Source organism: Sminthopsis crassicaudata, chromosome 5 (genome assembly GCF_048593235.1).
Source record: "Sminthopsis crassicaudata isolate SCR6 chromosome 5, ASM4859323v1, whole genome shotgun sequence".
Classification (NCBI taxonomy): Eukaryota; Metazoa; Chordata; class Mammalia; order Dasyuromorphia; family Dasyuridae; genus Sminthopsis; species Sminthopsis crassicaudata.
In genome coordinates this window covers 56106099-56118536 of record NC_133621.1, presented here as the reverse complement: position 1 = coordinate 56118536, position 12438 = coordinate 56106099, and the positions used below count along the sequence as shown (strand labels likewise).

The window sequence follows — 12438 nt, the reverse complement described above, 5'->3', positions numbered from 1 at the left end:
CACCCTGTGCTACTCCCAAGGCTGATATTAATGTCTTTATGTCTTTATTCCCTCTCTCAGTTGCAAATATGTTCCTTTTTCTGGGAGAAATCAGGAGAGCTCCATAAGCTTCCTTCAATCCACTAATGTCTAAATCTTCTCAAAAGGCCCAAAACACACTTTGTAGTCCACTGCCTATTTCCTGGGGCCTTTGGTCAGTGTTCTCGGTGACCATCCTCGCTGAAGATTCAGACTGGGGAGACGAGGCTGCCTGGACTTTGACAGTCCTCTTCCAGGGCCCACTGGATTGGATAGGACATGCTGGGGGAGCTTGTTGAGTTCCAGCACTTTCTTCCTGGGGACAGTTACAGGAAGATTCTAACAGAATTTCACAGAATGTCTTAGATTCAGTTGGCGGGCCTGGAGATACTTCTGTGCTCCTCTTTATATGGGTAATGACTACTTTAATGCTACAGACCGGGGTGGCTTCTTGGCCTACAGAAGCTTTCCCGCTGGGGCCAATTAGAGGAGCTGTCAGAGACAACTTTGGGGAATGAATTGGATCCAGTGGATGGGACTCGGTATACATTGGTGTTCTTCTTCTGAGGAACACTGACTCCTTTAAAGGCACGGACTTGGAGAGCTTCTTGGAGTGGAGGACCTTCATCCTGAGGCCAATTGTCAGATGGTTTGGAGACAACAGTGTGGGGTGTCTTGGACACATTGGGCAGTGCTGGGGAAACCTTGGCCATCCTCTTCTGAAGTGTACTCACTCCTTTGATGGCAGAGCCTCGGATGGCATCTTTGAGTCAAGGACTTTCTCCCGGGGGCCAAGGAAGAGGTTTGTGGAATGTATTTGGCCCACTCAGTAGGCCAGTAGCACCTGGCATATTTTGCTGGTCCTCTTCCATAAAGCACTGACTCCTTTGGTGGCACTAACAAGACTGGCTTCTTGGGCTGCAAAAGCGCCTCCCTGGGCCCAATTGAAGGAAGGTTCTCTTGGACTCAGTGGGCAGTGCTGGGGATACTTAGGTTCTCCTCTTCCATGGAGTCCTCAATGGTTTGATGGCACTAACTGGGCTGGCTGCTTAGTTTGATGGACCACCTCCCTGCACCCAATTAAAGGAGGGTTCAGAGAGATCTCTGGGAGATGGCTTCGATTCATTGAGCACTGTATGAGATATCTTGACGGTCTTCTTCCAAAGAGCACTGAACCTTTTAATGGCACATTTTGTGGTGGCTTCTTTGGCTGCAGAAGCTTCTCCCTGGGGCCACACATAGAGGAGGGTTCAAGCCTAGTCTCAGAGGAAGTCTTGTACTCTATGCCCAGCTTGGAATGGACTTTTGATGTCGTCTTCACAGCAGCATTGACTGCTTGGCCAGGAGAGGCCAGGGTGGCTTTTGGGTGACTTTCAGGGGAAACAGTGGGTAATGGTTGCATCACGATTGAAGGAAATGCCAGGATATTGTTGGAATGGTGCAAGATGGCTCCTCGCCAAGGATGGGCCCCCAATGTCCTTTGCCTCCATTTTTGGTCTGCCAAGAATGCCATCATCCTGGCCCTAAAGGTCCACCCCTTGAGCATTGCTTATCTTTAAAGAGGTTGCAATTTGTTGAGGAGGACTTCGGAAAATCATCGGCTTTGCCTTCTCGAATGGGCTCTTGTGCTGCTCCTGGACCAAGTCTGTGAAAGAAGAAAGCACCATATGAGCAAATGGGAAGGAATCAGGCAAGAGACTGTGGGAGGGAAAGAGAGCAATGGTACAGGGATAATGACCTACCAATATTGATAACTAGCCTTTGGAGGACAACTGTTCCCTAGTCAACATGTCCTCCTTCATTTTATACTTGGAGGAAGCCCAAGAGACACTTTCCTGCCTTCCAATTTTTGTGGTAACCCCATTATTTGAACAGAGTTGTTTGTATGGAGCCACCTCCTTAGACTGGAATCTCTCTTAGGCCAGAACCCACCTTGAGCTTTTATATACACCCAGTGCTTACTATGAAGCTTGGTGCACAGTAGATAATCAATGTTTATTGACTGTAGCCACCACTTATTCTTCCCTCTTTCTTTGGCTTTTAAACTCTCTGCATTCTGGTTTCTCACATAGTCAAGTTTTACTAACTAAAAAGTAAAATTATTCTCATGATCTCCAAAGGTAAAAAGAGAATGCATTCTTTTCTTTTTATAGATACATTTGATGCTTTACCCAATTTAAATTCAAGAAATATCCTTTTTCAGATGTTTTTTTTTTTTAATTTTTTGCTTCCTAGATTCTTTCCTTTATTCCCCAGCACTATTAAGAAAGTATATTTACATTTTTTCAAAACATTTCCATAAAATTTGACAAAAAAATTAGTTCTTGGGGGGCGGAGCCAAGATGGTGGAGAAGACACATGCAACATTCTAAACTCCTCCCATACCATCATTACTACTTACCAAATTCAGCAGCAAAAATAATGCTTGACTGATAAAATTCACAAAGATTAGAAGTACAATAATTTACCAGCCAAAGATTATCTGTAAGATTGCCAGAAAAGGTTTATCCTGAGTGGAGGAGCAGGCCAGCTTAAACAGGGAGATAGAAGGTGATGCTAGTCTACTGAGTTTACCAGGGTAGGTTGGTCTTTATCACTGGAAAATTTACAAGAAGGACTCTACCACAGGCTGGCTGCTCTGCTTTGGTAGCAAAGCATTAGAGCAGCAGAGAAAAAGGCAGTTTGTACTATAAAAAAACACCAGAATCTAACAAGATCTGGCTACACACACCCCAAACTAGATATGACTCACCACAGACCACAGCACAGCTGTGTAGCTGCATTCTGTAGAATAGGAATTTTCCTAAAGCAGTCACAAATCTGCCAGGAAGGGGGTCTCAGCCCAGGGTACTATCTAACCTGAACAAGGAAGGGTTGGGCCTGGGGTACCAGAACTTCCCCAGTGCAATTGCCCTCCCCAGGGCTTAGAAACTTCCAGCCTGGTGCATGGATCTTCCCGAGGTTGTTGCTAATCCCAACTACAGGATCCTGCCTAGGGCAATGACTTTTGCTGCTCTGCCTCTAGCCTCAGGGTAGTCCTTAATCCTCCCTGCAAGGCCCTTCCTTCACTAGGCAGCTCCATAGCTCCGCCTCTGTTACCCATGGCAGAGACAATTCAAGTGGGGAACTTCTTCCATAGTCTTTCTGCAGCTTGATACTCTTTGTAGCCCATTTGCAGGATAGGTACTGTCAATATATCTCTCCCTGCTCTGCAGAGAAAGCTGGGAAGCTCTTTGCCCTGAAGGAAGACCATAAGGGCTTTAAAAATGAATGAACAAATATATAAATAAAGGGACCATTATTGGCTTCTATACAAAAAGAAAATGGGTTTTCAACCCAAAGGAGATAAATAGCAGACAATCTTCAGACAAAACCCTAAAGAAGAATGTAACCTGCTATCCATAATACAAGGCTGTCCTAGAAGGAATTATAAAAAATATTAAAAAGAGAGCTGAAAGAAAAATGGGGAAAGCTATGCAAGATAGAACAGAAAAGGCATATAACTAACTTAAGGAAAAATTGATAATTTGGGGATAAAAGCAACTTACTTAAATGTGAATAGGAAAAGGAAAAGCACTGCCAGGAAAGTAGGATTTGTGAATTCAAAAAAAAAAAAAAAAGGACTCCTAAGAAAGTAGGATTTGTGAATTGGAAATACAAAATAACTGGGTAAAAAAACAAAAAAAAAAAAAACCAATGAAATTGAAAATAATTCCATTGATCAAATCAATTCATTTAAATACTCAATTGAACATTTAAAAAAGTGAAAAAAAAGCTAATGACAAACATAACTCATTAAAAATCAGAACTGAACAAAAAGAAATCTATGATTCAGACATCAAGAATCAGTCAAGTAAAACCAAAAAAATAAAATTTCTAGTTGGTAAAACAAAAGACTGGGAAAATAGGTCTAGGAGAGGTAATCTGAGGATTATTGGACTTCCTGAAAATTATGGTGAAATAAAAAGCCTAGATAGACATTTACAGTAAATCAAAAAGAACTTCCCATATGTAATAGAAGGTAAAATGAGCATTGAAAGAATCCTTCAAACACCCTCTGCAACCGACCCTGCAATAAAAACTCCAAGGAATTTAAATTTCAGAACTATCAGACTAAGGAAAATATTCCAAGCAACCAGAAAAAAAAAATCTGATAGTTTGGGGGCACAATAAGGACCTTTGGAGAAAACTGAATGGAGACCGACTACTTCTCAGCAGTTCATGGAACCTATATAAAAATTGCTGCTTTATTAGGACATAAAGACCTCAAAATTAAAGGCAGGAAGGCAGAAATAGTAAATGAATTCTGTTCAGTAATGATGCAATAAAATCTACATTCTACAAAAAGCTAGGGATAAATAGATCAAAAAGTAATTAGAAACAAAATAGCCTCATCTTAAAGAATGACTGGGTGAAACAGCACATTATTAACACAATTTCATCCAAGAAATTGACAACAATGAGAAATCATAACCAAAATTTGTGGGATGTAGCCAAAGCAGAAATGAGGGAAAATGTTACATGTTTATAAGCTTACTTGAAATAACATAGGTAAAGAGAAGATCAATGTATTGGGCTAGCAACTTAAAACACTCAAAAAAAGCCCAAATTAAAAACCCTCAATCAAATATTATATTTCAAATTCTAAAAAAAAAGAAAAATTAATATGGAAAGTTTAAAAAATATTTTATTAATAAGTAAAACTAAGTCGGTTTTATGAAAAAATAGACAAATCTTTGGTAAATATGATTAGAGAAAGGAAAGCAGAAAATCAAAGTATTAGTCTCAAAAATCAAAAGTGAGAACTTTCTGCCAAAAGGGAGGAAATTAAAGCAATAATAGTTACTTTGCCCAAATTTATGCCAATAAATTTGATAACCTAAGTGAAATGGATGACTACCTCCAAAAATATAGGCTTCCCAAATTAACAAAGGAGGAAGTACATTGCTTAAATAGTCCCATTTTAGAAAAAGAAATTGAACAAGCTATTCATCAACTACCTAAGAAATATTTCCCAGGACTAGATGGATTTATATTTGAATTCCACCAAACATTTAAAGAACAATTAGCTCCAATGCTATATAAAGTATTTGAAAAAATAGGGAATGAAGGAGTCCTAACAAATTCTTTTTATGACTCAGATACAGTACTGATTTCTAAACTAAGTAGGTTAAAAACACATCTCCCTAATGAAATTTGTTGCTAACATCTTAAATATTAGCAAAAAGGCTACAGAAAATCATCCCCAGGATCTTTGTTACAATGGCCTTTTGTTGACTTCCTTATATTGTTAGGGAATTTTTGACCCAAGAGGGTTTTTTTTTTTTTTGTTTTTGTTTTTATTTTTTTTTTTTAATTACATAAGTTTTCTTTATTTTCTTTATTTATTTATTTATTTTTTTTGTTGTTATTTACCAGATATATGCATGGGTAATTTTACAACATTGAAAATTGCCAAAACTTTTGTTCTAATTTTTCCCCTTCTCTACCCCCCTTCCAGATGGCAGGTTAACCAATATATGTAAAATATTTTAAAGTATAAAGTAAATACAATATATGTGTACATGTCCAAACAGTTGTTTTGCTGAACAAAAACAATCGCACTTTGAAATAGTGTCAATTTAGCTTGTGAAGGAAATCCAAAATGCAGGCAGACAAAATTAGAGGGATTGGAAATGATATGTAGTGGTTCATAATCATTTCCCAGAGTTCTTTCACTGAATGTAGCTGGTTCAGATCATTACTGCTCTATTGGAACTGATTTGGTTCATCTCCTTCTTGGAGAGGGCCACGTCCATCAGAATGGATTATCATACAGTATTGTTATTAAAGTATATAATAATCTCCTGGTCCTGCTCCTTTCACTCATTTTCAGTTCATGTAAGTCTCTCCAGGCCTTTGTGAAATCATCCTGTTGGTCATTTCTTACAGAACAATAACATTCCATAATATTCATATACCACAATTTATTCAGCCAATCTCCAATTGATGGGCATCCACGTCATTTCCAGTTTCTGGCCACCACAAAGGGGGCTGCCACAAACATTTGTGCACATACAGGTCTCTTTCCATTCTTTAAGATCTCTTTGGGGAACAAAGCCAGTAGCAATGCTGCTGGGTCAAAGGGTATGCACAGTTTGATAACTTTTTGAGCATAGTTCCAAATACCTCTCCAGAATGGCTGGATGTATTCACTGTTCCACCAACAATGTGTCAGTGTCCCCGTTTTTCCACATCCCCTCCAACATTCTGCATTAGCTTTCCCTATCATTCTAGCCAATCTGACAGGTACACAGTGGTATCTCAGAGTTGTCTCTATTTGCATTTCTCTGATTATTAATGATTTTGAGCATCTTTTCATATGACTAGAAATAGTTTCAATTTATTTAACCAAGAATTGTCTGTTCATATCAATTGACCATTTATCAATTGGAGATTGGCTTGATTTCTTATATATTAGAGTCAATTGTCTATAAATTTTGGAAATGAGGCCTTTATCTGAACCTTTGAATGTAAAAATGTTTTCCCAGTTTATTGTTTCCCTTCTAATCTTATCTGCACTGATTTTGTTTTTACAAAACCTTTTTAATTTGATATAATCCAATTGACTTTGTGATTAATTTTGGCATCAATAATGATCTCTAGTTCTTCTTTGGTCATGAATTCATTCTTCTTTCACAGGTCTGAGAGGAAACTATCCTATGTTCCTCTCATTTATTTATAATCTCCTTTTTTATTCCTAGGTCATAAACCCATTTTGACCTGACCTTGATGTATGATGGTAAGTGTGGATCAATGCCTAGTTTCTGCCATAATAATTTCCAATTTTCCCAGCAATTTTTGTCAAACATTGAGTTCTTATCCCAAAGGCTGGGGTCCTTGGTTTGTCAAACATTAGGTTGTTAGAGTTATTAATTATTTTGTCCTTTGGAGCTAACCTATTCCACTGATCAACTAGTCTATTTCTTAGCCAATACCAAATGGTTTTGGAAACCACTGCTTTATTATATAATTTTAGATCTGGTACAGCTAGGCCACCTTCATTTGATTTTGTTTTCATTAATTCATTTTCATTAATTCCCTTGAAATTCATGACCTTTTGTTTTTCCATATAAACTTTGTTGTTATTCCTCTCTTCCTTCCTCCCTCCCTCCCTGCATCCCTCTCTCCCTCCCATCCTTCCTTCCTTCCTCCCATCCTTCCTTCCTTCCTTCCTTCCTTCCTTCCTTCCTTCCTTCCTTCCTTCCTTCCTTGCTTCCTTCCTTCCTTCCTTCCATCTGAATGAGCTCAGATGCATATTTCTCAATGGCTGTAATATGGGAGGACCAAGCTTCAGGAAATTATTTCACTGAAAGGATGTAGACAGCATAATTGATCATTGGTGAGCTATTGCTTCCTTTTCAGTTCATGCAATGAACCCAAGGCTTTTGAATTTTAATCCATTCCTTTTTTTTTTTTTTTTTTTGCCTCAGGGCCTCACACCATGCTGGGCTGTTCAATTGAATTGCTTAGACCTGTCTTGACAAGGATAGAATAAAAGCTTTCTCATTGTATCTGGAGATACCCTGGAGAAGTCAAGTTGGAAAAGTTCTTAAGTTACCTGTCCTACACAGTTGAAGGGGGCTTCTCTAGGATCCCTGCCTTCCTTCTCTTTTCAACAATGAGATGATTTGAGTCCTATTGTGATGATCTAGTGATGAGGAGAGCCAACCCACACCCAGAGAGAAGACTGGGAACTAAGTCTGACTCACTATATAACACTTTCACTTTTTCTGATATTCCCTTGTATTCTTTTGTAATTTTTGTTTGTTTCTGCCTTGGTTTTTGTGCAGAAATATAATTTAATATTTACATATTTTAGATTTAAATTTATTTTAATATGTATAATGTTATGGGACAAGACTCTCAACTTGAAACCAAGGATTCTTACAAGGTAATAAGACAGTGCAATTGATAGAGATAATAGTCATCTAATTTAGCATGGTTCAGTATGATTGATTTAATCCTACAGAGAGATGATTTGGGCCAGAACTTAAAACAAGATATAAAGGAATTGAAGAGACAATGCTTAAATCAAATTTAGCATTGATTTTATCCTACAACAAATAATAGTTTCCTAGTGCTATAATGATTGGTTTGTACTCAGTGTGTAGCAAAGAAACAAGAAGTCTGAGCCAAGTTGATTCAGAGGTTCAGAGGCAAGTGGACAGAAGGCTGGAGGCTGAAGGCTGGAGCACAAACCCTTGGACTTAGATCCATCCCGTTTCAAACCACCTTGGTGGCAGGCTCTACTCCTTCCATTATCCATTGAGACCAAGACACTGGAAGGCCCCCAGAAAAGTAGCTGTAGCCCAAAGGAAGGAGATAAGGCTATGAAGGAGACAAAGGATTTGGCCTTAACACCTGGCTCCATTTTTGGTGATAATTGAACTGAAACAAAGGCTGCTCCCACAGTCCCCTGGAGAATTGAAACTGAGAACATTACAGTATAACATGTATTGGATAGCTTGCTGCCTAGACGAAGGTGTACTATATGTGAATGCAATCCCTGGAATTCAGTCTGTTGTGTTTCATCATAAAGGCCTGTGCTGCTTTATATTTGCCCTTGACCAGGGCACCATTAATTCCCCAAGTCCTAACTCTTGCATTGCCTCGTTTAGCTCCCTCCCAAGAAAATTGTGAAAGGTCTGTTAAATCCCCCAACTTTTAGCCAACCTGGAAGAGGAGCACCTTCTTAGGCAAGCATTGGCAGATGGATTCCACAATAGGCCCCCTGGCAGCACTTCAAATGGCTTCTCTTGTAAGTCTGAAAAGGCTTTAGAATATTTGCTAAGGGAGACAATAGTCCCCAGAAGACCACCCTGTTTTGCCTATTGCCCCTAAATGACTCTTTTGAGGAAACAAAAGCAGGAATTGGCAGAAAAGTGTTCTTTGGTACCTCTTCTAGGAAAAGCTTTTTGGAGGAGCCACATTTATAGCTTCATCTTTCCCTTCAGTCTGTCTCTCAGTAGGGTCTCTGTTCCTATTAACTGCTCCTAGTAACCCCCATACTAACTCTAATTTGTTTATTCTATTTTACTCAAATTTGACCTGGCATTTTTCATCTACTCATGAGAGTTGTTTCTTCAAGATTGCAAGTAATGAGATCCCACTGATTTGGCAAACCTGGAATCACCAGATCCCCGATTCTGCCACTCAGCCCTCCCATTTTGCTGGTGCGAACTACAAGTCACCCATCGCCCCTCCTCCGTCCGTACTACACTAGGCCAGGTCAGCTCCTCGCCCCTGTCAGGCTGAAACAGGACCAGAAGATGAGTACTTTTGTCCTAAATTCATCTGGGTCTGAACTACTTGAAGTGGGAAAAGTAGGATAATAGCCCTGTAGCCTTGGGCCTGGCCAGTGCTGCATTTCCATGGATAACACTGGCTGACACATGCCAGTTGTATCTCTATGAAGACAGGGCTTCCAAGACAGACAGTGGGACGCACTGGGAGCTGGTGGAAGTGGGGTCTCTGCTTTCTACTCATTGCTTCAAGCAGCATCATGCCATAGCCTCTTCCTTATGGACTTAAGCACTAGAATGGGCTAGGATTCCTTAGCTATATAGATTCTGGAAAACTGCCACTGATGTGAGGCTGTTGGTCCTTCATTAATGGTAGATTGGAAGTTACAATTATTACTGAGGAGAGGGACGGGCCTGAAGGCCTCATTAACCAGAATATCCTACTGGAAGAAATGCATCAGAATTGGTGGGAGAAGTTATGATCTAAAGAGAGGAGACTGAATGGGACCAGGGGAAGCTTTCTCAGAGGTCATAGGACTTTAAGCCAAAGTTTCAGGACATCACATGATTGCTAATTTTTTTTTATAATTTATTAATTTTATAATTTTTTGACAGTAAATATACATGGGTAATTTTTTTTAACAAGTGTCCCTTGTATTCACTTTTCAAATTATCCACTCCTTCCCTAGATGACAGGCAATCCCATATATATTAAATGTGTTACACTATAACCTAGATACCATATATGTGTGTAACGATCGCTATTCTAATAAGTTTGTAGGGCAGAAAAGGTCAGGCCCTAGGCCTCAGTTTCATGAGTGCCATGGCCTCTAGGAAGGAGACAGCATTGCTGGCCATTGGTCAATTATTACTTCCTTTTGAATCCATCCACTGAACCCATGTCTTTTCCTCTTTAATTCAACCCCTTTCTGGCCTGGGAACACACAAAATGATGGACTGTTCCCCTGGGGTGCTGGGACCTTTCCCTGAAAGCATAGAACCCATACTTTCTGATTGTATTAGGAAATGCCTCCGAGTAGCCCATCTGAGTCAGGAAGTGGCCTCATTACATTGGTCCATTCAGGCCAGTGCTGTCACCTTATGAGAAGCACTTCCATTGTACCTCAGTAAATTGGCTATGACCTTGACAAGCAAGTCAATTGCATTTAAGAGGACTGTCCAAGGACACCAGCCTCACTATGTCCTATGGATCCTTCTGGCCCATTGCCCAAATGTAGAGCAAGGAGATTGGAGATGGCGGTTTGCCTGAGGTAGTTTGACCTGTAGATGGGCAGTGACAGAATTATCTTGTCTTTCAGTAGACCTTAGTTGCCATGGCCTCTTGCTGACTTCCTGTAAGAGCTATTTTGACCCCAAGGACACTTTTTATTCAGCATGCCAATTCCTTAGCTGATTTCTTTGGAATTGAACCCTAGTCATTCCCCAAGTTTGCCCACCTTATGACAACACAATCAAGTTTTTTGCCCCTTACCTTGGAAAGAGTGTCATTAAAGTTAGGTTAAAAAAAAGGCAAAGATGGCTTCTTTCACCTACTTAAAGTCACTTCCACAACAGCTATTTCTTTCCTTCCTCATTCCCACCATCCTTCTTCCTTCCTTCCTTCCTTCCTTCCCTTCCTTCCTTCCTTCCTTCCTTCCTTCCTTCCTTCCTTCCTTCCTTCCTTCCTTCCTTCCTTCCTTCCTTCCTTCCTTCCTTCCTTCCTATGTGAATGAGCCCAGGTGCATATGTCTAAGGGGCTACAACATGTGAGCAACAAGCTTCCGGAAATTACTTCATCCAAAGGGTGTAGGCAGCACTGCTGATCATTGGTTAGCTATTACTTCCTTCTCATTTCATGCAAGGAAGCCAAGACTGTTGCTATTTAATCCATTCCTTTTTTTCTGCCTCAGGGCCCCACAGCATGCTGGGCTGCTCAGTTGAAGTGCTTAGACCTGTCTTCACAAGGACAGAATAAAAGCTTCCTCTCTGTATCTGGAGATCCACCAGTGAAGTCAAGTTGGCTAAGTTCTCAAGTATCCTGTCCCACTCAATAGATAGGGGCTTCTCCCTGGTCTCTGACTTCCTGCTCTTTTCAACAATGAGATGATTTGAGTCCATTCTGATCTTGTGATGAGGAGAGCCAACTGATAGGCAGAGAGAAGACAGTGGAAAGTGATTCTGGCTCAATACATAGCATTGCCACTTTTTTTTTGATGTTGAATTACACTTTGTTTTCTTACTAATTTTTTTTGTTTGTTCTGACTTGATTTTTTTACAGCAAGATAATTGTATATTTGCCTATATTACATTTAACATACATTTTAATATGGGTATGTAATATATGTTATGGGCCAGAACTCTGACCTTGAAACAAAAGATTCTTACAAGGTACTAAGTCCATGCAATTGATAGAGTTAATAGTTATTTAATTTAGCATGGTTCAGTATGATTGATTTAATCCTACAGGGAGTTGTTTTGGGCCAGAACTTGAAACAAGATACTAAGGGAATTGAGGAGACAATGCTTAAATCAAATTTTGCATTGATTTAATCCTACAACAAACAATGGTTTCCTAGTGCTGTAATGATTGGTATAGAAAATAAGCAAGAAATCTCAGCCAGGGAGATTCAGATGTTCCAAGACAAGGGGACAGAAGGCTGGAGGCTGAAGGCTGGAGCAGAAACCCTTGGACTCAGATCCATCCCATCTCAAACCACCTTGGTGGCAGGCTCTACTCCTTCCCTTCTCCATTGAGACCAAGACTCTGGAAGGCCCCCAGAAAACTAGCTGAATCCCAAGGGAACGTGTCAAAAAATGGATTTGGACTTAATACCTGGCTCCAATTTTGGTGATAATTGTACTGAAGCAAAGGCTGCTTCCACAGTTCTTAGGAGAACTGAAACTGAGAACATGACAGTGTAACATATATTGGATTTCCTGCTGTCTAGGGGAGGGTGTACTCTAAGTGTCAGAAGTTTCTCTTGTGGTTTATCATACAAGTCTGTGCTGCTTTGTATTTGCCCTTGACCAAGTCCCCTTTAATTCCCCAAGTCCTAACTCTTGGGTTACCTCTTTTAGTTTCCAGATGAAAGGTCTGTTAAATCCCCCAACATTAAGCCAACCTGGACGTGGAGCA

General features: G+C 40.0%; 1 long non-coding RNA gene across 1 annotated transcript; it reads left to right on the top strand.

Moving 5' to 3' along the window:
- The first annotated feature begins 335 nt into the window (after positions 1-335).
- Positions 336-6855, top strand: LOC141542425 (uncharacterized). Its single transcript, XR_012482148.1, has 2 exons — positions 336-820; positions 6762-6855. It is a non-coding gene; the product is annotated as an uncharacterized LOC141542425 (long non-coding RNA).
- Positions 6856-12438: the final 5583 nt, after the last annotated feature.